A 26,961-nucleotide genomic window follows, 5' to 3' on the forward strand; every position below is an offset into this window, starting at 1 on the left:
AGTCCCAGTCTTTGACCAACTCTCATCAGAAATCTAATGAGAGCACAATTTACATATTTAAAAAATTTAAATTAGATCAATTTTGTTTTAAACCTGGATAATATGAGACTCTGAGAATTCCTTGAACAGCTCTACAACAAATTGATCTGTCTGCCTACTACATTCAAAAAATTGATTTTCTTTTCCTGAATGGTAACATTTCTTTGAAAAGAATGAATTCAATTTGTGACACACTCTGTGAGTGTTCTGCATCTGATTCCAAGGTTTTAGAATCTTTTAAATCAATAATAAAACCATTTTAATTTGGCTTAACTTTGTTGGGCATGTGTATTTGTAATTTTCAAAGATTATGAGATAAGAAAGTGGTCCAGGACTAAGTCCTCTGAGTCATCTGACTTCTAGTTTGTCTGTTTTGGGCTTCTCAGTCTGTCTGATGAGAAAATTCCTGAGTTTGAATCAACCTTCATAGTTCGGACAAACAGAGTCAGACTTTTGCTCTGAACTGGTCTGAGACCACCAGTCTGTGAAGAAAAATCATCATGTTATTATAAAACAAGAACAGTCCAATAACAAATCTGGAGATTTAAACCTATAAAGCTTGGGGCTATAACCACTACCTCACCAGTGAGGTCTGTAATATCCCCATTCCCACATCTCCTTCCTCAGCAATTTATTTTTGCTCCAGGTGAGCTTTAAGAAATTCTTCAGCAGCACTAAAAGCTTCATGCAGTTCAGGGACATAACAGGTTAGCTAGTCTGGGCTACAGGTGTTTCAAGATAACCCATTTGTGTTGGCACCACAGTCATTTATTGGTGCCTGAAATCCCTTTCTTTTCAAGAGTTCCTTCACAACAACCCCATGCAGCACCAGTGATATGACAAGAGGGCATGGTGTCAAGCTGCACCAGGGGAGGTTCAGGTTGGACATCGGGAAGAAAACTGAAACAGTGGTCAAGCACTGGAAAGGGTTGCCCAGGGAAGTGGTGGATTCGCTATCTCCCTGGGAGTGTCCAAGAAATGACTCAATGTGACACTTAGTGCTATGGTTTAGTTGAACACAGTGGTGTTTGTTCAAAGGTTGGGCTTGATGATCTCAGAGATCTTTTCCAACCTTTAGTCTATGACTTTAAGATGCACTGAAACATCAGCAGAGTGATGATAACTCCAACTGAGATAGTCTGGTTACTTTTGGCTGTCAGAGTTCACTGATTGAGAATCTTTGATTCAATTTAGTCACTCAATTCCATAATTCTTATAATTGCAGGGAAAAAATTAGGGTGGAAGGAACCTCTTGAAATCATCTGGTCCAATGCTCACGTGTTGCTCCCAGTAAATGAAGGTTCTTTGATAAACTTTCACAGAATTTGACTCTAAGCATATTTGTCACCTCTTGTAAATGCAAATTAAAATGTGTTAAACTATCCCGATGGTGATTTAAGAGTATTTGCCACCTTTTACAAGAGCGCAGCGTGCAGAAGGTGAGATTACATGGGTCTGCTGGCCAGAAGTGTGTCAGCCACACGCAGCCCCTTGGGCACGGGAAGTCACATCAGCATGTCCACAGCCAGCACCCAGGGAGCCTGGGGATGAGTTCTCAGGCTGCACAAAAGACATTTCATACTACTAATAATCCATAGCTAGAGGTAAAGGTTAAATGCTGAGCATTATCGAGATACAGTCCTTTATACTTCACTTAACTAATTGAATTTGTTTAATTAACAATTTACACACCTGGAGAGAAATACAAAATCTACTGTGCTGTTTGGCATTCTGCCTAAATTGGAAATTACCTATACATCCTTTAGTCTGTATTAAATGGGATTTGCTTTGGACAGAATTGCTGTTAACAGTTAGATAGGGATATTTTTTTTTTTGAGCTTCATTTTCTAGACTGGCACTCCGGTAAATTTTTTTATCCTTACACACACCTGAAAATAAATGAAATCCAGAAAAGTTAGATGAAAGTGTTTTTATTATTAATTTTAAACTGTGCTTCTCTGTGCATAACGTAAATTTTCACCCAGATACAAAAGTGAGAGACAGAAACGTGCCAGCCTATTTCACATTCGAAGCAGACACACCAGAGTCACAAAACCAGATTGTTTTGCCCGTAACTGGAAGGCTGAAGAGAAAAATCTCATTAAGATTGGTATATGGAAGGAGGTTTACAAGCCATGCATATCCATGAACAGGTTAGTTTAAATGCCTGAGAAATAGATGGCTTTTCAAATATGTGGCTGACAGTCATGGGTTCAGAAATACAAACTAAGATGGACTAAAAACTTGATACTCAGAAATAGATCTGTCTGGGAAATGGTGTTATGGAGAAATGAATCTGCATTCCAGGAAGACTGCTTCTTAAAACCAGTTCTGATCTTCCCATGATTTGGTAACATGGGTTTATCCCTGGCATCCCGATGGATTTGGGTCTGATGCATGTGTTCTCACATGGCACCTCTGAAAATCTGATTTGCATGAAGTAATGCTTGCCTAAGGTATTTAAAAGATTTGTCAACAGGAGGAATATTACTGCTGAAGGAATATTCAAAAGGCTTAGGCTTTCATGCAGTGCACTCTGTAAAATCACACTTGCTCATGAAAGTACAGAACATCTTTGCAGTGCTAATTTCTAATAGCAAGTAATTGGTGCCATTTTTGGATTTTGTTTGGTTACAATTGTCTGCTATATATATTATTTGCCCCTCTTCCTTTATAAACCTTCCCATGCCAGGTAACGGCATACATGCAGAGCAGAGGATGGGAACAGAACTTACCCTTGATGTTTGCTGCCAGCCCTTAGGCTTCTCCTGAAACCTAGGAGAAAAAAACCCAAGACTAGTTTCTAATGGCCTTGGGTTTATAGTTTGGACTGGTATTTCATGGGTATTTACTTGATAACTCATCTGAAAATGAAGAATAACCTTATTGAATGAATCTCTAAGCAGTTAATTGTTGGCCTGTATCCTCTGATAAGACCACATTGGCCTTGACTGGATACTGAAAACAGCGTAGACGTATGAATTCATTTATTTAATTATTAATTCAAGGTTAGAACACTAATAGAAAAGTCAACACAAGCTATTGCTATGATGATATTAAGCAATCAAAATATCCTGGTTTTATACGGAATAAGTTCCTAATAAACAGCACACAGACCAAATACAGAAAAACAAAAGTTACAAAATCATTGCAAATTAAATCCATTTTTCATTAGCTTTGTTGCACATGAACTCAGGTATGTTTGAACTTCGCAGTCATTGTATTGCATTCAAAAAATAATGCTGCAAAAATTTCCATGACTTCAATAGAATCTCCTCTGTAATAGTAAGTCAACTCTCCAGTGGCCAAAATAATATCTGTAAATGCCCATGAATTTTAACCCAAAACGTGGCAGTCTGGCATGATTAAAAGCTTTAGACTCTCAAAGAGCAACATGACTAAAGCAGGACTGTAGCTTTGACTGGCACCTCACTGGTTTCATTTGCCAGTATTGTTATTTTCCAAGGTAATATTTGATTTACAAGAAAAATGCTTTTAAGTCCCACAGTAAGTCCTACAATGTATCCACAAGTATAAAACCCTCAAATTGCCTTCATTTGTCAAATGCTAAAGCCGTACCTGAGACTATTCAGTGGCAAAGTAGGAATCTAATGATGTCAGCAGGAAGGAGGGAGTTTAGATTTATAGAGGTTTTAGAGGCGATACCTCTTGTCTCTCCTCCCTTGTCCCCCTTCTGACTCCCTTTAATTCAGCACTTTGAGCACAGTAATGCAGTTAAGCTTCAGTTTATGGCACAGATGCCTCATAAGTCCAGTCTCCATGATTTCATTGAAAGCTCTCTCACGTCAGTAATTTGAATTGATTTTAAATTCCAAATTATTGTGAAGACATTGAAATACAGAGCTTTAATGTTAACCTAACTCTCTCCTTATGCTACACTTTCCCTCCCAAACTGTCATGGTTTTTCCCTTGTTTACACAATAGTTGCCTCTAATTTTTTTTTCCTGGCTGTAGTTGAGGTTGAAACACAGAAGAAAGGCATTTTTGGATGGAAATAATAATGAAAGCAACATGGATTTGAGATAAATTAGAAGTGAATGTGAACAAAACTTTATGGATAGGTGATTACCCCAAACTAATGTTTTCTATTTTCCTTTACTTAATATAATTCCAAGTTATAAAATAAAAAGTAAAAAAAAAAATAGGTGGTCATTCACAGACTGTGGTCATGGGAATATCCTAGCACAGAATTGTTTTAGCGTTGTCCAAGAGCTACGGAGTGCCAGGTGCAAAAATCTGATTGTTCTAAATAAGCTAAGTGTTGTTTTTAGCAGTTAATTCATTTTGTAAATGCCCAAGTACAATCAAGGTTTTGTCTACCATTTGTTACAAGAGTCTGGATCAGATCCTTAAATCAGAGCCAAATGTGAATAAAAGCAGTAAATTCTTTGGCAATAAATCCTCAGTAATCCACATTACTCAAAGATGGGACCTGCTGGAACATCTTCATAACATTCTTTTGCCTTCCTTCCCCTCATGTGCAGCATATTGCAGTAATCAATTAACATGATGGAATATTCCTGTGCTGAGACCTTCTTGTAACTCCCATATGGTCAGAATTTAATCTTAATAGATCAGGGTGTTTTTTTTTTTTTTTTTTTAGAAGCTGAACTAATTCTGCACATTAGTGATGATGGAAAAGTAGGATTTCAGAGTGATATTGTGGTTTTCAACCTGTTGGTGTTGGGGTTGAATATTTTGGAGAAGTTGGGTACTTGGACAGGACTGAGCATTGTTCATCTGCATGTAAACCACCAAAGTGGGCAAGCAGAATTGGAGGTGCCCAGTTCCATCTCTTGCACTTGAAAATGACCTTGCTGTACCTCTTTAGAGCAAACATATATAAGCAAAGTTGTTGATCTCTTGATCTTGTTTAAATAATTTACTCTTGCCCATCTCAACGCACCTTTTGTTTGCCTTCGTAACTCAAAAGACGGATTCCACTGTAACAAAGGAGGAAATTCTGGTTTATAACCTGAGTAATACCAGATAGACCTTGGCTCACATAAAGCTGAAATTGTGTCTCTTTCTGATTTTAAGGGTTCTCTAGAAGAGTTTAAAAATGTTGCAGAAAGTCATAACTGGAAGTTTGTCTGAGTGCATTCACCATGATTATAAAGTTAAATCCCTAGAGGATCACAACTCTGCAACCAGTAACATCTAGGAGCTTCAGAAATTTAATTTAATGTACTTAGTATACGATAGTCTTGTAATAAAACTTATTACAAACAAATTCTGATTTTTTTTTTAAGCTTAATATCAAATTGACCTTCCACGTTCTTTAGGTTTTTTCTATATTGAACAAGAAAATCCAACACAATCCATACTGTTCTTTCTGAATAGATTTGGGGAGGTGGAGAAACAGCTTGGTCCATGTATATTCCAGCAGAGGGTGGCAGTACACTACCACACTCCCACAGTAAAAGAAAAGTTGTACAGTAATATTTATGCCTTCTGTCTTTAAGGGAAGAATACATCCTGCAGATGAATATCTTTTGCGAGATGGGAGATGGGAATTGGACTGGGAAAGTAATCCCCAAATCACTTCAGTGACCTTGCTCAATCCACTCAATCTCCATCTCTCTTTCATCTGAAATATTTTTCTTCCATAATTACCATCAGCTGATGACTACAAACCATTATAAAACTCCAGAGAATAATCGCCTACGAGAATGAATATGGATATCTGAAAATGGGAATCTTTCCTGATTAACTAATGATACCAGAACCATTAACTTCATCACTAACAGCAGAACAGTCACCAACAGCGTTAAACAGGATAAACCCTAGAAGGCAAAAAGGGGCACTCTGTAGCAGGAAGGAATTCCATGCCACTATGGACATGCTAACGGTCTCCTGCCTTTCCTCAGTCCAGTTTTGCTACTTTGTTACCAGAGTATTCTTCAACATTTGAAATGCCTTGTCATCTCTTCAGCAGAATGTGGATTTCTCTGTTACTGTCTTAGACTTCCCTTCAGTTTTTATTTTCTTAAATCCCTTTTTTTTTTTTTTTTTTTTTAATAGAAAGCAGTTGGGAAATTGTTAATAGGCCAGCAAAAGAGGCAGGGTGTATTTTTTTCCTTCTGGAAAAATCTTCTGGTTGACAGAAAAAGTAGCAACTGGTGCAGCCTACTTTAAATTAATGCAGTAAAAATACTTTAACACATTGTCAAACTTCAGACCCTGGTGACTCAAGTTTCTATATTTTTTGGATGTGAAAAAATTTCAGTGTAAGAAAAATCAGTGCATAATAGGAAGGAATACTCCTTCATTATGCAAATAATGAAAACATTATTTGTATACAGAGCATGATTTCTTTAATGCGCTTTTATTTCCCCTCAAGAATTCAAACCAAAGAATTATGCAGGTCAAGAAGAACTTGAAGAACAAAAGCCATTCATGATCAAACTCTCAATATGGACTTACATTAGTAAAAACATTTGAATAGCAGTTTTATAATAGTAATCTAAGTAGCTTATGTTAACTTCTCTAGTAACCAAAGCCAAGAATAATTTTTGTGCATTCTTTCAGTAGACATTCATTATTTAAATATGTAAAATATGGAGGCAGTGTTCTGGAACTTCTTTTTAATAACAGGAAAGAAGCTGGAAATGATGCCAGGAAATTTAGGTGAGGAATGACATACCCCTTCTCAAAAAAATAAGAGATTTTTTTTCAGAGAATTAAAGGAATTAAATATTTCCAGTCAAAATTGTTGTCAATAATAATTCCTTAACTTGATCTACCTTAGTAGATTTCAAAGTGTTTGAGACACTTAAGAGTAACCTTCTCACCTGTGAGTAGCTTCCTCTATAACTTCTTTTAACATCCCCAGCTATTCCTACAGGAGGTGACATGATTTTCAGTAGGGTTTTTAACTAGCAATTAATGAGCATAAAGTGATGAAATACGAAAAAGAATAGCCAGGGTGGTCAGAAGCTCAAAAACATTGTCTGATTATCATTAAGATTACTTTATATATCAGTTCTGGGATCTTTGAGGAGGGAGGAACAAGGTGTGCAGTACTGGAGTCTTTAATGGCTCCTCTACACTATTGAACCCTACCTGGTTAATAGAAAACCTTGTGGCAAAATTTCATTGAAGAATAAACAAGACAATAGGAGAAAAAGGAATTTTTTAGAACATTCATTTTAATGAAATAAAAAATAACTGGGAAAGAGTGAGAGTTTCTTGAGAAGAACAAGCTTGTCTTATAGCAGAATAGATTAAAAATCTGTTTTACTCATATAACTCTGAAAATCCATGATTGAAAACTCTAGCCTTGAGAAGTTACAATACATCATGAGAAAAAGGTGAGCCGGTGTGTAATGTTTCAATTATAGGGTTCTCAAGAGTACACAGGTGGTGTAATAAATAAGGTCATGGTCTTTCTAACAGCAGTATTCCTGGTATGTCTGCAGTTGCTATGAATGGGAAGCAATAATATTTTTGATTGTTAAAAGTCCAAAGTTCAGAGGAGATCAATCTAATATTCTGAAAGAGAAATAGATAAAGATTTGTTATGTAAGGAGGGAGTACTTATGGTATTTATATGATCTGGTCTGTGTGGTGGTTGTCCAGACCATGGGGATGATCAATATATGCAATAGTGGGTAATAGTGACTTTTAAAATATCCTCCCCACCATGCAATGGTATTATTATTTCAAACAAGTAGTTCTAAACACAGATGTTTTTTTCCCCATTCTTGAACTTCTTGCGATAGATCAACAAATTGAATAGGTTCCCAGTATGGCCACCCACCAAACCTGCTAGATTTTGCCCTGACCTGGGAGTTTGTGAAGTTGATTCTGTTCCCAGCTTTGTAATCATCTTTACTTGTTAGGCTATTCCCTTCATCTTTCAACATCTGTATTCCACCACTACAGCTTTTATTCCCCACTTTATCTGTTTAGACCAGAGTTCCTACAGGCTCTTGTCTTTTGCTGCTGCTGAGGCTTTGGCCTGAGCCAAAACTAATATTCAGAGCCTTGAAAAGAAGCTTCCATTAGGAATTAAAAATTATTGTAAGTTCAGATGATTCTTGATTTCTTCAGCTCATATGCATCCGTTACTAATGACATGCTGACCAACACAATGTAGTAACAAATGTGAAATGTGTTACTGATGTGACAGAGCATTTGCTGGCACAAAATATATTCAAGACTGGACTGTGCTCCAAAGGAATAGGAATGTGATTTTTAAGAGCCCTACAATTAAAGAATCACCTTGAGAAAACATCTGCTTGACTAGAAAGGTAGGAACAGACTGAGAAAGGAAGCGCTAGAGAATCTTCGCTTTCCATTCCTATCTCAGATTTCTTTATTTCCTAGGCACTGAGCAAATTCCAAAAGGGGAGTAGCAAAACTGGCATTGAAGGAGCACAAGTTCACTTGAGGCATAAACGGCCTAACAAGGAGTTCTGCACTGATGGTTCAATCAAAGAGTCTGCAGGTCATTTATCCAAGGGGTTCCAGGCAGGAGGGGCTCAGTGTCCATGGCTATCCATACACTATGGTGATCTATTTTATCTTCCTTTCCTGGTGCCTTCTGCCTCTGTAACTCTGATGTTAAAGTGGCAATTCCTTGAAGTATCACTCTCTACTTTCTTGTTGGTAGTTCCGTAGCAAACCTCTGGAACATGACTGCTCCCGTTTTTTAGTGGACATTGCACATTGATAAACTACTCCCAGAAGGTTTGTAATAGGACATATAACAACTTCAAGGAAAAACAACAATGTCATTTCAATTCTTTAATTTTCAAAATGCTAAATACAAGATAGATAGGATTTTCAACCTCCTCATTCCTAATCAATTCCTAGCAAATGTAGCTGGCACATTATTTTGAGGATACTTTCAATGTATTCAGATACATTTATCACTCAGCTTACTCATTGAATACACACCCCTGATACGGATTATTACTGAAAGAACCTTATTATCTTTTTAATTTCCTGATCTTGTGCCATAAAATTCTTAATCTTAATGTTGTATTAATTTAATTAATTTTTGCATTTAAAATTTTTATCCTAATTTAAAATGCAGTTAAAGAAGTCTTTGGGATTTACACAGTAAGCTAATAGTATTGACAGATCCAGTGTCCTTTTACCTCTAAGGCTCTTCTTTACTGAGTGAGCAAATGAGAGGGTGCTTTTAATCACCTATTTAAAGCTAGGAGAGAATCCTGAGAGTTAATTGCTATTATATCATCATTCAGGACAAAGGAAAAAGAGCATTATTTTGTAATCATTGATCTCCTATATAATTAAATCAAAAATATTCTTAATTAGGCAGAGAACTAGACATGGTTAATACAACTATGTGGCGCTATCAGATTTTGCAGCTACTCTTCCCCTGTCTTGCCTGCTGCAGAAGGGGAGCAAGCTCTTTTGTGCAATGAAAAATACCCATCAAAACTCAGAGAAAGCCAATAGAGATGGTGTTGTCCAACTTTATCTACCTGTCATTAAGATTTTTGAAAAGAGACAAAAATGCTGAATTCCCTTTGACATAGTCTAAATCATTACAGATTTGTTGACACACACTTGCTTTGGTGGCAATAGAGGAAAGTTTTCAAAGTGGTTGTCAGACAAGAGGAAGATGTATTTGTGAGTGGAAAAGACAAAAGGGAAAATAGATTTACAGAATATACAGAAAGTTGCTTTCATTTATTTTTCCCCTTTGTGTGTTTTTTTAGCTAAGAAATGCCACATGCTCTAAAGAAATGTATGAGACAAATACAAGCAAACTGCTCATAAAATTCAGTTTTTTAAAAATTTCTGTTCCAGGAACACCTTCCTCATCACAGGAGTGTTAATTTCATCAGGTTGACATCTGTGGAAATAACGTATGTATTTAAGCAGCAAAAACAGAGATAGGAACACTCACATAATGAAATCTATTTTCTATTTGAATCTAAAATCTAAGTGCTGTCCCTTTAAAGAAGACCTTGCTATCTTGATAAAGAAAACTAATGACGTGGCCTTTCTGGGGCTAGTCACATAATAGCCATGGTGACAAGGACCTCTATCACAGAATAAAGCAGAAGATAAATGAGATTTTTCTAATATCCATTTCACCCATTGTTCACAAGTGTCATGCAATACAGCTTCCATTTATCATGAGATAGTAGATACTGGGCACTATTTTGTAAAGGAAACATAAATTACAACATTGTGTTATTAAAAGCCTGTAAATACTCTTTACTCATTCCTCTTCATTTTGTAACTGTGCCAAAACAAGTGGGTTTTGTTTTATTATTATTATTATTATGTTTTATTTATTTAAATAACCTAAAGGACATTTCTTATATTTATACTGGATGTCCACACAGCTTTTAGCAATAAAATGAGAACACGTGTTTCAGTCAGTTTGCTTGAAAACGTGTCTGAATACATGTTTCAGTCACTTTCCCCAAGAAGAGGGGTATTTCACCTCGATTTCCTTCTCTCAGCTCTCTAGATCTCTTTACAGAATCACAGAACCACAGAATGGGTCAGGTTGGAAGGGGCCACAATAGCTCATCTGGTCCAACCCTCTTGCTCATGCAAGCTTATTCCAAAGCACAGGGCACAGGATTGTGTCCAGACAGTTCTGGAATATCTCCAGGGAGGGAGACTCCAAGCCTCTCTGCACAATCTGTTCCAGTGCTCGGTCACTGCTCATGTTCAGGTGGAACTTCCTCATGTTCAGGTGGAACTTGCTGGGCGTCAGTTTCTTCCTGGGCATTGATTTCTGCCCTTTGCATCTTGTCCAATTGCTCAGCACCACCGAGCAGAGCCTGGATCCATCCTCTGACACCTCACTGCAGATACTGATAGACATGGATGAGGTCCCCTCTCAGCTGCCCCTTCTTGAACTTGAGCAGTCCCTCAGCCTTTCCTTATCAGAGAGATGCTCCAGTCCCTTCATCACCTTTGTCACTCTCCACTGGACCTGTTCCAGGAACTCCTCATCTCTCTTGTCCTGAGAAGCCCAGAACTGGACAGAGCACTCCAGATGTGCCTCACCAGGGCTGAGTGGAGGGGCAGGGTCACCTCCCTCAGCCTGCTGGCAATGCTCTCCCTAATGCACCTCAGGATACCATTGACCTTCTTGGCCACAAGGGCTCCTGAACAGCTTACTGCCACCAGGACCCCCTGGTCAGCCCCCAGCCTGTACTGGTGCCCACCTGGAGTTCCTGGCTGAGATCCACTTAGTTACTCTATCTATCTGACCTCCAAGACCTAAGCCTTCAAAGAGAATGTAACCTTCCATGCAAATAAAGCATATGGTGATATTGAGTCTGTTGGAATTCACACATGTCAACAAACAGTCTGAAACAGCAAGCCAGAAATCTGAGCCCCCCAGTCTTAGCTTAATCTGTGGGAGGAGCTGTACTGATACTTCAGTATCAATGATATTATTCAGACATTGATTTTTATTCTGGTGAACAGAATGGGGCTTGGCCCACTAAATTTCAAAGGGAGAACAGCACTGGGGAATGAAATGTAGAGGAAAAGAAGTTTAGAAACAAAGGATGTAGGGAGAAAGAGGTGGTGAGGTGAAAGAGCAGCCAAGAGGAAAGGTGTGTAATGTGGTTATAACAGCAGCTAAATGTAACAATTTACACTGTGCCAGATTTGCCCCTTGGTCAGAGTGACAATGAAAAGAAGCTTCTGTGCAAAACTGGGATGGTTTATAACCCAGTCTATTGACCCAGTTTCAAAATTTGATCTTCCCTCTCATCTGAACGGCCATGCTTTGTCCCTGGGGCTTTTCTAAACCTCTGGCACCTTGCAGCAAGTGCTGAATTTCTTTCTTGTGCACTTTCCATTCATATAAATGGTTGGAAAAGCTGTGTAAGACTTTGATTGCTGTTTCAAAGCATGAAAGGGTCTGTATAATTTACAACCTGTGCAGCTTTACTCCTCTATGGTCACCTCTAGGGTGTCAGGCAGGCCAGCAAACTATCAGCAAACAGTTTTCTGCACAACTTGAGAGGAAGGGAAAAATTCTAGTCATGGATATTGGCACAAATCCACTCTCATGAAAACTCCCACTAAATCTTTACTGTCCAGGGAGAACACCTGAAAAAGCCTATGCTTAAAACACTGACTTGCAAATTGGATCCTCAATTTAGCTACAAATTTCCATTGTGACCAAAGGAATTGTGCTTGATTTGTGTGTCTCTGCTTCTCTAGAAAGAGTATAAAGCTTTCTGCTTCCTATTTGAAGCTGCAAGCTCTTGGCAGTTAGGGGTGGAAAATTTTGCCCAAATAAACTACCTATAAAGATAATAGCAATAGCTGTCTCACAGGCAATGCTTTTCATCTGCAGATATTAATGCAGTCTGCAAAGTATCATTATCTTAATTTATAAAAGCAGAAACTGAGGCACAGGAAGGGAAAATTACATGTCCAAGGTCATGACAGGAACATCAGTCTGATCTCCCAAGTCCCTCATTTCTGTGCTTTACTATGCCCCACAATGATGTCTTTCTGGGACACATGGAGAAATAGTGATGATAATGAGCACACAGATATCTCTTTTGAAAGGTCTCATCATATTTCTGCCTGCATGCAACTCAATTTATACACTTTGGAAGGATGAAGGCTGAGTCAATATAGCATTAATGCAATACCCTGATGGCTGTTAGCTTCAAAGACATCTTTTTCATGAGAAACAAGACTTTGAAAGGAGAGCAGTCACGATACACATAAGTGCCACCTTTTAAATTATGATCAAAGTTGAAAAGTGGTATAAAGTTGTCAAGAGACCTATATATTGGTTTATAGACTGTATTTACTAGATCCATTGTTTCATGCATGCTGTTTCTAGCCTGCACAACCTTGTGATAGGTTAGAAGAGGAATTGTCTGTATTTACTCTTGGGACATGAAATGAAACAGAGGACAGTGATACAGTTCAGAAGCTATAATGAACAGAAGAGACTTAAATAGTTCCTAGTACTGACCTAGACTTACAGAGTGTCAGCAGTCTGTCAGTGGTGTGAGATTCCTGACTACCTTTTGGATCTGGGCCATAATATTGTAAGCCTGGGGTGCCTTGTTCTGTCTACTGCATCAGCTTCCGTCTCTAATAGCCTTTTATACTTTTAAAACTTCCCATATCCCCTTAGAATTCTTGGGTTTAGGTTAAATAAACCTGGAAAAATTTATACATTGCCATCATTACTTTTTGGGATCTTTCCAGAAGAACTAAAACTAACCAAAGAACTGCAACTGAGATTTTTGTAGGTATTATATTGTCCTTTGGAGTGGTTGCTGTCCCTCTGGGAGCTGTGTCATCTGTAGTTTCAGTGGGCAGCCTTTACTCCTTTGCTGAGGTTTTAATGGAGACTCCCAATACAATTGAAAGCAGAGCAGAACTCCCTGAAAACTCTGCGCGTTATCTCACTCTAATTTGATAACAAGTCACTGTTGATGAATAACTCAAATGATTTTGCCCCTTCCCTCTTCTAATTTTCCTTGTAAGAACATCACATAAAGCAAAGTCAAAAACAGTACAAAAAGTCAAAAGATCTGCTCTCAACTGCTTCCCCTTTGTCCCCAAACTTTCCCATCTCTGGTGGGTGGCATCTAGATTGTTTTAACACAATTTCTGCTTGGTAAATTTATGCTAACATTTGTAAGTCCCTAGATGAGTATGTTTCCACTAAATAGTTCCTAGAGAATAATGTGGTAAGAGATATTGTAGGGGTTGTTTTCAGCAGCTGGGCCTTGGAGCTCCTTAAGACTGTCCAGAAAGAGAAACAAATAGGAAGGATGAGGTCAGAGCACTGCAGAGTTACAGGGAAAAGCAGGATTTGTCACTTGGCCTATCATAAGCTAGGTAAGGAAAAAGGATGATGGAAAGCACATCTGGGCTGCCTTAGGAGAAGAAATTAGGAGCTGTTTAGCTTTTTTGAGGATCATTATTTAAAAGATAGTGACCAACAGAAAGTGCTACAAGAAAGACTGTGATTCCTAATGATGCTTCAGTCTGAAAAGTCTGAGAAGCTACAGCTGGGGGATGCATGAATTAGATGGACATTTATTAATGTATAATATCTGAACCACAATCCCACAGGAGCAAAAACCCCATGTGCAGTGTATGTTTCCTTGAGCTTGCCCCAGTAACAAATATATAATCTAAATAATTTTTCCTGTACATGCACCATGCAAAGCGTTCTACTGCCTCAGACCTGTAAGTCTGAGGGGGGGGTGAACACAAAACATACAGAAATAGTTAGATATATTACTGCATGCTGGAAGGCTCTCAGGTACTGTGTTAGATGTGGTGTAACAGATGAATGGAATTGGAGTTTTCCAAGAAAATCTTCCCTGGGAAAAAAATATCACAACTAAAATTTTCTGCAACTTTATCTAAGACAGTTTGGAGGACCTTGCCATAGTCAAAAATACAACACCATGAATTGAAAATTATATTAGCCCCTAAAAGAAAATCAAGACGTTTAGGTGTTATATTTTGTTACCCAGTGAGACTTTCATAACTTTCATGCCAATCACCAAGAGACAATACAAAGAAAGTAATATTTGCTTCTAGACAATACATATTTTAGTGGTTTGTGACTAATTATAAACCTAGAAAGGTGCTTTGTGACACTGTTGAAGCTTATTCATCACAACAATGTCAGAGAAAGCAATTTCTGGAAATGTAGCTTGTTATTTGGTTTGTCTTGAATTATAAAGTGGAATAGAGAACAATTTCAGACCCCCTTCAGCTTGCACAGATTTCTGCTGAACACAGAAGAAATATCATTATGATTTGCATGTGCAATACAGCCTGAAGAAGTTTCTTGGCAGGGCAGATGATCTCTAGGCTACTGCTTTGGGGCTGGTATGGCATCCAAATGATCCATTTTAAAGCTACTTCTTGTATTCTCTGCTCTACAGTAGGAGAAAGTTGTGCAGTTTCCTCTGTGGTCACAAGGTAGACCGGAGTTATTGGTCTTTCAGAGTGCAGTATTGGTGTTATAAAACATTGTACATTGATATTTCAAGGCAAAGAAACTACAAGGTTGCCTGGAGAATATTTAGTGTTATCTGCATGTGGTACATGTCTCCATAGGTGACTTACAGGGGTCTGAACACAGGATGATGAGAACTGAGAACACAGACTGCCCTGACAGGAGGTGTCAAGGCACAGCTCTGTGTGTGCTGCAGCCACAGAATCTCAGCATGGCTGGGGTTGGAAGGGACCTTAAAGTTTTTCTAGTTCCATCTTTGCTGCTGTGGAAACTCCTGTGTCTCCAGGGGGCACAGTGCAGGGCTTATTTCCACACGCTCAGTAAATTAAAGAAATATGCACGGGAGGGGGGAAGAAATGAAACCAGAATTCAGATGGAATTTTGTTTGAGATCATCACAGGTAAATTCAAAGACACATTGCAAGGTGATTGTTAGACTGCAGTAAGAGAGAAAGATCTTTCTGCACAGGGTTTGAGCCTGAGTGACTTTTCAGAACTGGCAAGAGAAAATAATGTTGGGTTAAAGAGGTAAACAAGCAACTTTGTTAACTCTGATGGTTTTGTATCAGGTCTTGCAATATTTGATTTTTTTTTCCCCCTAGCTTAATGACTCCAGTGACTTGAAAAGAATATCTGTTTTCATTTCTTTATGGTTGTGGGAAAAATCTTTTCTCACCTCAAGAAACTTTAAAACTGTAATATCTCAAGAACTGGGAAGGGAGCAAAAAGCCTGCAGACAAAAAGACTATTAAAATAACTTTTTGGAGTGAACTCATGATTTTTTATTGCATGGAGACAGCAACATGGGGAGGTATTGTGTGCTTTTTCACTTCTAAGGAGTGATTTCTCTCTGTACTGACCTGAGTGTTTTTTAAGCTGCTGCGTCTGAAGTTGCTAATAAAACATTATCCTCAGAAAACAAGTTAAGATGCTTTAAAACTCCACTGCAATTACAGTCTTGGGGTTCAGCTTCTCTGAAAAAATTCCTCTCATTTTGTTTTGAAGGAGTTAGGTGGGAAGCACAGTGCCAGTCTGGGCTGGCAGAGCAGTGGCTGGGATGGAACTCGTGCCTGTGGTGCGAAAGGCTCTGAAGCCTCCCAGAGCAGCAGAGTCAGTGAGCCACTGTGGTCACAGGGAGAGCCCAGCAACCTGGAATCTGCTATGCATGGCTACAGGGATGTTGTGAGGATTTAATTAACACTTGGAAAGCATTCTGAGGTCCTCAGATGACAAGGTTTACAGAACTCCAAATGACTGTTATTATATCCCCTCTGTGTTTGTGGTGGCAGATAGCCAGCAAGAAGAAATGTTCAACCAAAACCAGGCATTTTTCCCAAAACCTTTGTTATTCTAGGCTACTGTTGGAAAAAAGGTGGATCTGTATCCAATTTAGTGAGTGTAAATTACAAGTGGCTTTGTTGGGATCCCTCTGTACTTTTGAGCATGATACACATAGCCAACAGCAAACTGTCTTGCTGCCTGAGTATATACTTATTACCCGGCTAAATCACAGAACTGGGTGAAAACTCTAATATTTGAGTAAACCCCATCTATCTGTGACACTTCTTTGATAGAGAATACCACAAACAAATAATTTCCTCCATCTGCAACTTGGCTATTTTTGAAAACAGTGTTCATCTTCTCAGACCTCAGCATATATGCAGAAAACAAAACCCAAACAAAATAAAACCCTCTCAAAACAATGCCTTGCATGTCACACTGGATTCTTCCCTAGGAGTAGTTGAACAATAAATAGCAGATCTTAACCAAGGGCCTTAAGGTTTGATATGAAACTACCCAGATATTGTGATAATAATATTAGAACATATCTATAATAGATTCTTCTATTCCAAATTCATCTTCATGTATATAATCCATGTGGATCTCTTGCAGCTCAGGATGTTCTGTGATTCTTTGAGTCTATTATATCTGCACAAAGAATGGACACAAAGACTTTTCTAGCAAAAGAGTCAGCAATAAAGCAGACTTCATGCACTTGGGCCTTCTTTTCAAGTGGCACAACTGCATTCACTAACCAGTGAGTTCCATAGGTAGCAGCTATTTTCAGTCCTGCCTTTTTGCAGAGTCTCAGGAGAAGGACTCAGTTAATGCATAAATATACACGTATGTGGAGAGCATTAAATACTCCTTTCCAGCAAACTTCCTCTCACAATTTATCCAGCTTAAGTGATATTGATGTGACTCATATGTTTCTATTGTGTTTTTATGCTAAAAACATTTCTACAGTGTAAATACACACAATTATATTGCAGATGACTGATTCATTGCTTTTTCCAAATTGATCTATAGCACCAAGCAAGGCTATTAACAAAACCAAACTCTGGATCTGATTTTATTGCAGAACTCAAAGCTGCTTAAAAAAACTAGATACAGAAATGTTAATATATTCAGCAGAAGGTATTTTAAATAAATATCTGTCAGACAGTTAAATCTGGTGTCTCTCTAGTGTTAATTATGGAGCAATCAGAAGAGGACAGGGAAAAGAATATTTATTGCAGGTTGAAAAGCCAGTTATTAGGTCTGTATCACAGCAAGCCATGTGCACTTACCTTTAGAAACTGTCTTTCTGATGATAACTTGAATTCTTTATAAATATTTTTCAACTCATATTTGAATTAAGGATTAGTGATAAGTGGAAGGGAGCTATTCAAAAGCAATTAAAAGCCATGGACAGACGAAATACTCATCTAGAGCAAAGAATGCAAGCTTTTGCCCAGCTTCAAAGAGAAAAATAAAACCTTTCACAGTCATTGAGAGCTCACTAACCTGAACACTATACTTTCATATAGCCCAAACACGAAGCATTTTAACAGCTAGTTCCCATGAGCTTCCACGGAACTTACAGTTCCAAAGACATGTATGGATCCTGGCTTGATGCCTTACAGGATCTAAAGTTACAAATGTATTGGTTAGAACCGAAATTTTCATCTGTGCCTGGGAAATTTTGGAGCAAATGACTTATCTCAGTTTAGACCTAGAGCTCACCAGAAGCTCTGCTTGACCAGAACCAGATGTTGGAAATTAGCAAAATTAGCAAAGTGGCAAAGCTGTGATTCTTGTGTGGGGTTTGCAATGAACAAAACTGATAAAACTTCTCACCAGCTTAAACATAACTGAATTTTTACTTATCAAAAGGAAGTTGTGTGCAAAGGAAGGTTCAGCATTTGCTGTCCCCAAAAGTCCTGTATGCTGCCTACTTCTCCTTGTGTATGTAAGCTTGTTACCAATTGTCCTGAACTCAGTAGGAAATCTGTGGATCAAATCAGGTGAGACAGAAAAAAATTAAACATTTCTGGCAGAAATTGTGGGAAAAAAGTACCAATGTAGGATTTCATTTTCGACAGCTCTGTGATTTGCAAGAAATCAAATATTAAAAATGAAGTTAATATAATTGCTGTCTTCCTAGTGAAGTCCTGGCTACTGTGAAAATCAAAGTGCCAGGTTCCTGCATGGCTGGAAAACCCACTGATATTAACAGGAAATGAAGAGCTGTCTTTGCACTCCAGTTCTCACCAGAACAATAGACATGGCTACAGTGACAAATGCAGTCTCCCCCTCCTGCACATACATGTTTTTAAGACCAAAGGCATGCAGTGAAAAAGACCTCTTTTTGCCTTCCCATTTCCATTACAGAAAAGTGTCATTCTTGAGTATTCTGCAGCACAAAAGTCACAAAATGCAAAAGTACTGTATCCAAAACCATGAATATAATGCATAGTGATTTCACAGTCCATCCACACTCCAAAATGCAGTCTACTGATGCTGACAGAAAGTACTACACATATAGAAATGGACCAGACTGTAGGGTGCCTGATAGCAGAAACATTTGATGATTTTGGTCTTTCTGAGCACAACTTATCCCAGCTGATACATTGGTAAGAGCTTTTCACATTGGTAATGGCAGTGTCTCTGTATTTCCTGCATAATTCCCTCTTCTCCAAGGTACAGGTCACATTAAAATAGACATACAGATTACTATCCAGGCTTGCTGTTCTTTTCATGTGATCTTTCTCCATCATCTATATCACAAGCCACTGTTCTCCCACCATGAGCTAGTGCTGAAGTTGGTTACTGACAGACTTTAGAACTTAAGGGCTAGCAAAGCTCATTGTTTTAAACTCTTCTTAATCTGACTTTCCAGCTGTCCATTAGACAATTGGCACAAGCATGCTCCTATGAAAAGTTTAATTCTCTCTCTTGGACAGAAAACCAGCTGCTAAGAAGATGCTTAGCCACTTACATTTTAAAGGACACCTCATCTGATGTGTAATTCTTCTGTAGTTCGTTGAGTCTTTGTTATTCTTTTTGTCCCATTGAAGACTCTTAGGAAATTCAGTTTTACATGAGCATATCTTACCTATTGCTTGCAATTAGTAGGATTGTGGATTTTAAAACCATAGGAGACCATTATGATTAACTAGTTCCAGCTCTGCCTAGTCTGAGTTCTTGCACAGCACAGGTCATACTTCAACCAGGGATTTCTGTCTGAATCCCAGCTCTGTGTTGTTAAACTAAGATGTATGTTTTATAAGCACATCTGATCTTGATTTAAGGACTACAATAACGCTTAGTAATTTGCCCCAGTAACATATCTCATTATACAGTTAAAGAATAAATGAGTTCCCCTTTATTCCTAGTTTGAACTTTTTGATTTCAGTATGCAATTACTAGACCTTTTCCTGCCTCTATCTGCTAGATTAAAGGCCCTTCAAACTCAGCATAAGTACTTGTACAAATAGATAGTGTGATTTAAGTTACTTGCAAATCTGTTCATTTGAGCAGCTAAACAGAAACTTCCTTTGCTACCAGAATTTAACTGGTTCCTTTAGTGCTGTAGGGCTTTTTTTCTGCGATTTTTTGCAGAGAAAATGCTGGTTTAGGGGACACAATATTGTTAATTTTTTTTTTTTTTTTTTTTAAGAACAGTCAGGTCAGTCAAGCAGCTTTCATCTGCTCGACTGTGACTGCTTTCAGCAGCCACAGACAACTAAAAGAAGAATCCCTAAATTGTCTTATTCTCCCTTCTATCACTGATAATGGATGGTTCCTGCCATAGGCAGGGACACCTGTCACTAGGCCAGGCTGCTTCAAGCCCCATCCAGCCTGTCCCTGAACACTGATGACTCAAAAGATCTGCTGTAGGCTCTGCACCCTCTCTGCCATCCCAAGGACACCAAAGGACATCTCAAGGGACCCTGAGTGTCTTTCTAAGCAACAAAATCCTGCCTGCTCTATCTAAGAAGAGAATTGTAGAGATCTGAGCTAGACAATACGGACTCTTTCCGGAGTCACTTGGGAGAAATGGGCTCCTTGAAAAGATAATCCCTTTGACATAAAAAACTTGACAGTTTTGCAGAAAATTACAGACTCTTAAGAAGTGTCCTTTTTTTTCTGCAGACTATGCAGGGAACATGCATGATTTAGAGAAACAATTGTTAGATACCTGATTTAAGGAACGTGAACTTTGTCCTCTGTGACCCTCACTTGTGCCCTTTGAGATAAAATGACATGCCTGGGAGTCGCCCTAAGCCATTCACACAAGGTTTCTGTCCTTTCATGAAAGAAATGGTCATGACATTAAAAGACAAGCACCAGAACTGATTACCATCTATATTTGACATACATTAAAAATTAACTGAATATTAATTTTCAAGACAAAAAAAAAAAAAAAACAAAAAACAAGACAAAGCATGCTACAATAGGCATGTCAATATATTCAATTTAACATGTACAACATATGACCAAAGAAAGCCACCCAGGGGATTGTGCTGCCTGAATTCCTCAATAAAATGGCAACCTTTAGATGTATTAAATATACATTCTAGGGGGAAAAAAAGAGGTAAGAATGAAAATCTATAGCTGAGAGAAACACATACCCAGAGGGAAAATTCAAGATCTGTTTATGTGTAATTGGGTTTTGCTTTGTGAAAATCTTGACAGCTAGAGGAGCTGCCTCATTGCATGAGACTGTTAATCACATTCAGGGATCTACATGCTGCTAACTGCATACAAAATTCCTGGAGATTTACAGCCTTTGCTCTGGTTTTACCTCATTTACACCACACATCACCCTATAGAAGTATCTCAGCACACATGTGGGATTTAAATTTGAGAGTTATCTCAGTATCTTAATGACTAATCCTGAAAGATGAAACTGTGAGTCCAAGCACTGTTGCACACCCTGAAGTAATTTGAGTTGTGACAGTCTGTAATTCATACTGTAAATCAATGAAGCTAGAGACATTTTTTTTAATTTGGCTTAGGTCCATATGTATGCTGGATTAATAAAAATCAGTACAGACAGATAAAATTTTTCATTAACATGATAGTTATACCATAGCATAGTTTCATAATCAGTAGTTTACGAGTTAAGTTACAGCACATTTGTAAAGGGAAGGCTGCAGTCTGAGCAGAAAATCAGCAGCACTCTGAAATATCAGCATATCATGATCCTTCTGACTTTGACAGCAAAAAAATAAAAGAACATCAATGAGATATGGATTGGATACCAGTGCGCTTCATCCTTTCAGAGTCTCTCTGAGCTTTAAATTCAGTGCTGTTTGCATCTCTGTTGTCCTTTCCTATTAGTATTTCCTTGCTCTGCCTTAAAGACCTTGCTTTCTCATCACTGCCCAATCTGGTATTTTGTTCCTTAGAATACTCCAAACCTGAATAATTAGGGAGTTCTGTGGTATAGGTTTGAACTCCCTCAGGCTGAGAATGTTTAACCACATTGTCCCCTTCAAAATTTCTACCCAAGGCTCATCCTTAAAAGCAGCTATTCCAAATCATTAAATCAAGAGGTGTCAGCAGATAACCCCAATATACTTAACCCCAAGGGATACTTATTTGAGTATTTCAATGTCAAATATTAACATTGCCTTATGGAACGTTTGGGGATGTAAACCCTGGGAAAAAAGAAGCTGGAGAAGAGGGGAAAGCAAATCCACCTTAGTTTGTGCCCAATAGGTATGATTGATGGGGAGAGATTGATGCATCTTAAAATATAGAGCCAAGTTCAACTTTAAATGCAAAATTCTTAGAGTTTGGAGTGTTCTGAGTGAGCATATCTTGAAGATAAAGCACTTTATGCCTATTACTGCAAGTCATGGGCCAGAAATCAGAATTTATGAGGAAAGCTAGTGGAAAGTGGTTAGCCAAGGGATTTCCAGCTTGCCTTGGGAGCTTTTGTTCTTGCCTTTTGTTCTTACAGTAATGTAAATGGAGCAATGGAAAGGCATTCTCATCCAATATGCTTCAGCACGGACATCGTGCAAAGCTGTGAGGCACCCAGATAATCCATTCCCAGCCCTGGGGTCTCTCTGCACATCAGCACAGTGCAAAACCAAAAGTTACAGCAATGGATGTCTCCCAACACTGCGCAGCAAGCATTTCTGAGCATATTTGGGCAATTTAAGTCAGGTACTGAGTAAGGAGATATCTGAGGAATGTGGTCTTTTTTTCCAGTAGACTCCCTGGAAATAAGGGAGACTGGATCATTGAGTGGGATTTAGGTTTTTGAAGACCTAGTTCCAATTTAGGTGGAACTGGGGTTTAGGCATTCCAGTTCACATTGTCTGCTTAGACAGTAAGTTCCTCACAAGAGTGATCTTCAGACCAGAAGACATCTGTCAGCATTTAACAATTAAATAGGAAGGTCTTGGTTAAAACAGAGCGGTAAGAAAAAATCCAGGATTCCACTCCAGATGAGAAGACTTATAGGATTCGGGATGTGTATTCTGCCACATTATTTGGACAGCTTTAGAAACGTCACTTTTCTTACTTCTCAGCTTCTCTGTATAGACTGAAGGAAAATTTTCTTTCTTGTAAGTGTCATGTATATAATAAATGTATTATTCTCTAGAAATACCAACGCACTAGAGAGAAGTAGCTAATATAGAACCTTGGATGAAAAGCTTTTATGCTAAACAGAACTTCAGATTAGCCTCTATGCTTAAATTTCCAAGTGTAAAAAATTGAGATAATACTCTTGCTTATAGTCTACAAGGGATTTTGAGGCCTGGAGAGGATTGCCACTTATACAGGTATGATATATGCAATGATATATGTAACATAAACAGAGCCTAGATAAGACTTCATGAAATACTTAGAACTACATACTGTAGGTAGACAGTGCCTTAATTTCCTTTTTTGAATTTCACACCAAACTTTACAATTGGTACCAGTGCAAATTAAATTACTATTTTTCCCAAAATCCATTAAGAAATGATGAAAACCTGGAAAATACTTAGGTTGGACAACCCTTTAATGCAATCAGTCACTAAAATAAATCCAAAAGCTGTCATTGTGAGCAAGGTTTTCAGCAATCCCTTAGCTGTGTCTGAAATACTTTCATACAGTATTTGCTTTTTACCTCTGCTTAAAAAGTGGACTCTGACATTAAAGCCTGTTGCAGACAGGATCTGAAGTGGAATCCAGTCCACTGCCTAACACAAAACTAAGAAGTAGAAGAGTGTTGGTTTCACAGTTACAAGATAATATAAAAAAAAAAAAACAAACAAAGCCAGCAAAACCAATAATAATGAAAAAAAGAAAACTCAAACTAATTTTTTATGGAATTCAGTGTTTTGAGCTTATGAAAAGAGTAAAACAAAGAAAGAAGTAATAACAACTTCTGTCTCCAAAAGGTATCTCCAGAAGATTAATCCCATCTCCATATAAGAGGTTAAATGAGTTATTTTGTTGAGGTGCTTGTTGCTGCCCATTGAATTCAAAGGGAGCCCTACAGTAACATCTCTGTAAGTTTTAAAATTTATCTGAACACCTGAAAGGCTCACAGTCCTCCTACAACTGCTCTGTTGTGTTAGATGTCTGACAAAGACACACAGGGCACTCAGCACATCTTGGCTTCATCACAGAGCTTGGAGGATGAAGCCACAGTAACTTGGGAGACATCCAACCTCAAAACTGAAAGCTGCAGAGTTGGTCAGGAATCTACCAAAAAAAGGCTTTCCAAGTAAACAAGAATTCTTGAAATACACAACAGATTTGACAGGGAATATGCTCTCACAAAAAAAGTAAAAGCAAATGCCACTGCAAAACTGTTAGTAACTGGGTAGCTAAGGAATGAATCTGACTTATGAAAATTGAAGTTCAGATTCCTGATTTGAATTATGTACAGAGAAAAATTCCTTTTAACATTCTACTGGAATACCCTATTACTGTCCTATGAGGACTGCCTTTATGTCTTTGAAAATCTTTACAGTCTTAATTTTTTTTTGTAACACATAAATTTCTGGAATCTCATAACTTTTTTTTCCCCAAGCACAACTCCTGCTTGCTGTAACCATAACTTATCAGGCAGGCAACAAGGAAAAAAGAACCCAAACCAGTATTAAATTCTCCTGCATCTAGACAAGAAATATATATTGGGACTGATCCAAAAGCCACTTAAAAGCATGAAACATTTTATGGTGTTGGATTGTGCACAGATAAATTTCACATATATGCATACAGTGCTTATAGATATACAATATGAAAGCTACACCAATTTTTCCTGAATATTGAGATATAAATCAGTCTAACAGAAGAGTTCAGAATAGAAATAATGTGTTTTTTTATATTTAAATATCCCTGCACACCTAAATGCCATTCCAACAAGCAGAGATGACATGTTTATGTACAACTATTTATGAAAAGTAGGTGCCATTTGTTTATGCCAATGAAAGACAGGGAGAAGTACATATATGAACAGGTATATAAATTCATTAAATTGCTTTTTATGTGCACATCCTCAAACGTAAATTTGCAATTTGCCAATCCATCTTCTTCCAGACTCCTTCCAATATTGCAGCAGTGGTGAGAAATCTAGAAATCATTATCCAGCCTTCAATCAGTATCTCACAGGCTGGGCTAACTTGCTTTATCTTAATAGTAAGATAGTGACTGGCAAAAGCAATAACACTGAGATAAGACGGGATTCATATCGCTCCTTGTCAACATTCTTGGCACACTGCTCGTTTTTTATTCTTGAATAGAGACCAAATCAATCCTAACTCATAATATTACTGGTGGCAATGCCTGGAATGTTGTAGAAGCTTTAATGATATTTCAGTTTTAGAGACGTTCGGCTCTCATAACTTTTTATAGAACAGTTTGCTAAAGGATAAACTTATTTAATTCAGACAGAGAAATATATTTCATGAGGTGCTCTCACATCACTGAAGATGTGTGTGAAAGGCTGTTTGTCACTGCTGTCTTTGCTCAGTCCATTGCTAGGGTAGCACATCTGCCTTCTGTGAGATTCTGGTCTGGCAGGGAGTGAAACGCTTGTTAACAGCAGTTAAAGGTGGGTCTAAGGAGATAAGAACATTTCGTTCTCATGTACTCCAGCACCCAGATCTTTAAGGATATAAAACATCTTCAGTAGACCATTCTCCAGTCTTGCAGCATTCCAGGGCTCTACCTGAAAGCCACAATAAGTCCCAGCTCTGCCATGTTCCTTGCACCAGGCTCTGCTGCAGCTGGCTGTAGCTGTCAGGGATGGTATTTACACCCTTAGGTCATGCAACAAGCCCAGTCTGTGGGTGCTGGCTGTGAACTTCATTCAGGAACTTTTTGTTTTGTTTTGTTTTTCTGAAGTATGCATTGCAGCCAACCTGACAGTGAACATGTCAACATGCCACCCATTAATGGCAGTGGACACTTGTCCAAATGCAAGGAAAGGAATAATTTCACTCGTTAAATAAATGACTCAAGGGTAGTAAAAATAGGGAAGAGAAATTACTCCCCTAAAATACAGCTCACAGTCATCATGCCTGGCTTTTTTTTGTTTTCCTAAAAATGCATTTCCATTTACTTCAACATCTTACACTTGTTTGGGATGTTGGAAATACATGGTATTGACCCATGAAAAACAAACATACTTCTCATACTTGTCACAAGGATTTTGGGGAGGTAGATTGCCCTGGAAATTTTTAGGATGATGTTTTGTTTTATAAATTCACCTTGTATTTGTTAATTAAACTTTTTTTGAAAGAAAAAAGTCTTCATGAGTCTTTGGTAGAATTCAGTATTAGTCTTTTATCATTTGAAAGGTGGGTAAAAGTATCTAGAAAAAAAAAAAAAAAACGGATACAAGACCATCTTCCTAATTAAACATTAAGACTGCAGTATAGAGTCTCACACCACACTGTAAATATGAAATTAGGGATCCTAGATGAAATGTCAGAAGCTTTTCCTTATGAGTTTATATCAGCAACTTGATTATCATATTGATTCTGCATATCAATGAGATAACATCCCACAGTGTTTATTCTTCACCCAATTGCTTTCTTGAACATAATAAAATTAAATCCAATATGATATTAAATGTAAACATACAGTGATATTATATGTAAATATCCATTTAAATATCTCTCTGCTTATTGATATTCAAATTCTCTCTGCAAGTGTAACATTGCTAACTACAATAATATATTTTTCAACCTTCATCCAGAGACTGGAACTAAAAAGAGGATAATGTATTTCTATTCCTTTCCATAATAACATTGCATTATTTATGTAGAAGAAAATGAAAATAGTAAGTCTATTCTGCCTGAACTACACTTCTTAGCTGATCCCTCCTGATTGGTCTTGGAAAGCAGAATGGCAAAAAGAATGTGATGCACATGCTGAACTGGTGCTGGCCAGACTGAACAGACAATTTTTACCCTGCCCTTCACAAATCAAGAGCTATATTTAGACTGTAAACTCCTGACCCAGGCAACATCTTTGTTCTGTGTTTGTACTGAGACCAATACTATTGGGTCCCGTCCTTGTCACTGGACTCTCGTGTAACACAGTAAAACAACTAAAAACAACTTATTTTCTGTTTTGTAGAGCTGGAGGCCTTGGTGTTGTGGGTTTCTTTTGTGCAGTGACATTGCGTGTTCTTGGGATGTTCAGCAGTGA

General features: G+C 38.0%; 1 protein-coding gene across 2 annotated transcripts in view; it reads right to left on the bottom strand.

Annotated features, from left to right (window-relative positions):
- Positions 1 to 26,961, bottom strand: part of CELF2 (CUGBP Elav-like family member 2) — a 540,383-nt gene that overhangs the window by 447,776 nt on the left and 65,646 nt on the right. Inside the window, exon 2 of one of the 2 annotated variants that reach the window (XM_053942012.1) lies at positions 2,775 to 2,814. The exons of the other annotated variant lie outside the window; for it this stretch is intronic. The gene's annotated coding sequence lies outside the window, so the exon portion shown is untranslated. The remainder of the gene's footprint in view (positions 1 to 2,774; positions 2,815 to 26,961) is intronic. 2 annotated transcript variants of the gene reach the window in all.

The sequence above is a fragment of the Vidua chalybeata genome, chromosome 5, assembly GCF_026979565.1.
Source record: "Vidua chalybeata isolate OUT-0048 chromosome 5, bVidCha1 merged haplotype, whole genome shotgun sequence".
Taxonomy (NCBI): Eukaryota; Metazoa; Chordata; class Aves; order Passeriformes; family Viduidae; genus Vidua; species Vidua chalybeata.